This window comes from Gadus macrocephalus, chromosome 10 (genome assembly GCF_031168955.1).
Source record: "Gadus macrocephalus chromosome 10, ASM3116895v1".
Taxonomy (NCBI): domain Eukaryota; kingdom Metazoa; phylum Chordata; class Actinopteri; order Gadiformes; family Gadidae; genus Gadus; species Gadus macrocephalus.
The window spans coordinates 9658283-9661498 of NC_082391.1; positions in this window are offsets into that span (position 1 = coordinate 9658283).

A 3216-nucleotide genomic window follows, 5' to 3' on the forward strand; every position below is an offset into this window, starting at 1 on the left:
CTTCGTCATAACTATCAAACCCAAATACTAAAATATCCTATTGTCCGCCTCCGCCATTTCACGGAAAAATATCCTATTACCTCTCGTTTTGGATAAATTCCAATGGGTCGTAATCTGTGGCGGAACAAACCACCTACGACGTGGTCGTATTTTCCGAGAGGACAGGCTGATACTGGACATTGATTGGTTTGTAGGTGAGTCTGACGTCACCGTTCACCGGTATAGCCTTCATGAATGAATGAAGAAACATGTGAACATAATTTCCTGCAGCTCAGTTCAGGCAGCCGCCCAGACAACGCACACTTCCCGCTTTGACCACAGCTATAGCCCTAGATAAAGAAATCAACAAAGCAACCCCCGCTCCTAGTTACCCCGTCAGCAGCTATAATTTCTCCTCTTGTGACATGTTGATATAACGTTGGACTATTAACATTACAATCAAACGTACGCTTCCCCGAGAGGTAGGCCTATGCCTATATACTGACAATAATGTGTTATCGAAATTTAACGTAGCCTATTAAGGATACGTTTCAATTAAATGTAGCCTATGTAATCCAAGAGGTAAATAAATAACAACAAAAATGTTGAGAACGAACCTATTTGCAATATGTTCAATAAGACGTAATCAGGGACAAAATTACATTAAATGAAACGTTTCCCGAAAGGGAAATATGCCTTAATGACAATAATGTGCTATACATTGACATTTAACATATTTGGGATACGTTTCAACCAAACATAATCCTAGAGGTAAATTAATGGCAAAAAATAGGTTGACAACGAACGTATTTGCGATATGTTCAATAACACGTATCCACAGCCAAGATACGTTTTTCAGACAAAACACGTTAAATGAAACGTTCTCTGAAAGGGAGATATGCCTTAATGACAATAATGTGCTATACGTTGACATTTAACCTATCTGGGATACGTTTCAACCAAACATAATCATAGAGGTTAATAAATGGCAAAAAATAGGCTGAGGACGAACGTATTTGCAATACGTTCAATAAAACGTAATCGCGGACAAAATACGTTTTATGACAAACGTAATTGAGAATGCCGAATAGTTTTCTGGGAACGTAATTTTGACGAGACAGGGTTGATATTTAAGCAATAGATCACGCCAGGCTGTGGTATGTGCTCATTATACCACTGTTAAGGGGCGTTGTCCGGCCCCGACGCGCAGCGGAGGGCCGGCGACCCTCCGCATTTCTATTCATATATGAATAGAAATTATTCCACACAAAAAATATAAGCCATAATGACGAGCTTTCAAATGTTATTACACAGACAGTAGTGTCATTCTTTTTTTTCATAATGTAAGCTTCTGTCCACCCCTTCCCCAACTTGGCAGCAATTTGGCCATGTGTGGGGAAACTCATTGACCTACAGGCTATCAAGGTCTTGTCTGATTGTTTTCACTCTCCTGCAGGTGGTGGCTGCTGGTGCTGGTGGCTGCTGATGATGTATGCGGCTGATGATGTATGCGGCTGATGATGTATGCGGCTGATGGTGTATGTGGCTTATGGTGGATGCTGCTGATGGTGGATGCTGATGGCGGTGGCTGCTGCTGCTGGTTGCTTGAGCTGGCTGGTGCCGGCAAACACTGCTGCTGCAGGTCACTGCTGCTTGAGGCGATGGCTGCTTGAGCTGGCTGGTGGTGTCGACTTCTGCTGCTAGTGGTGGCGGTTTGGGCTGGCGATGGCTGTTGGTGGTGGCAACTGCTGGTGGCTGGTGGTGTCGGCGGCGGCGGCGACTGCTGCGATTGTTGCCCTTCCTTTCGACCTGATGCACTTCACTATCCTTAACCTCAGCCTGATGTATGTGGAGTATTCTCTTTGTTTATTAATAACTGATAATATTCCTCCCTGTTCCTTCACTTTGTTCTTTTTTTACAAGTTAGATATACACCTGTTTACAGATTTGTTGTTCTTGTTCCACACATGACATTATTTTATTTATTGATACGAAAAAGCTGAAATTATAACTACTTGAACAAACAAATGGAAATGCTGCTCTCTTACTTTCTATTGCTAATACTTTGCTGCACTTTTTTATGTTTCATGCCATTCAAATTGTTCAAGATACTGTTCTTGATTACTTGTCAAAATTGTATTTTGACAAGAAACTTTGCTGTTCTTGTTCACACTTACTGTATGTTTGCTTCGTTGTTCTTAGTCCTTGTTCCCACTTGATTTTTGGTTCCACAAACCTCAGCCTGATATACTATGTGGAGAGGATTTTTTTCTAAACACTCAGCATCTCAAACACTGCGTCCAGCTTTACATGGTGCATCCTCCTTTGCAGCGTGCAGATGTTAGGCAGTGGAATCTGCATTTGCTGGAGGGTTTTATAACCAGTGGTCCATTTTACTTGTATTGCTTTTTTAATTGTCTCCTTTCCTCACCGTGTTCCTCTCTTGTTAACACTTATATAAACAATATTCATCCCTGTTCCTTCACTTCGTTCTTGTTTTTCAAGTTGGATACACACACACACACACACACACACACACACACAGATTCTTGTTGTCTCACCCATTGTTTAATAAAAAAAATACTATTTCATTCATCCAACATTCATTTGTTATTCTTTAATACATGTGATACTTTTTGTATTGCTTAGTCTTAAAAGTATCATGGTTGTGTGGTCAGCTCCTGCCTCATCAGAAGAAGTTGCCTGGAAACTAAATGCTAAATGGAATGTTGCTACTCTGCTTTCTTAATCGCTCTCTGACCACCAAAATCAAGAAAAAAGCGCAAAAATGAACACATTAAATCGTCTTTGATTTCAGAACAGATGTAGTAAGGTTAAGCATCTAAAGTCAGTAGCCTAGTGCTACCCATGCTAACACGAACGTAAAGCTTTCCCTCAAACTTAAAAACGTATCTAAGTAGCTTGCAGTTGTCACCATACTACTCCAAATGTAAAACTGACATTTACAAAAACTTATGCTTGGGTATGTGTTTTTTTAATTTATATTTACCATTCAATATTGCAATCGTAACCACGTAACCACCCTGCCGGCGAGATCAGAGAGTGTCGCAACTCTTCTCTCTCTATGGCTCTGGGAAACACATGCCAGGTGGCTCCTCCCCCAACTGAAAAAAAGTTTAGCTTGTTTAAAATTACAACTGTGTCAATAAAGCGAATGCTTTATTGTATGCTCCTCGCTCTAACAGAGGACATGAATGTCGGGTCACCTATTTAATC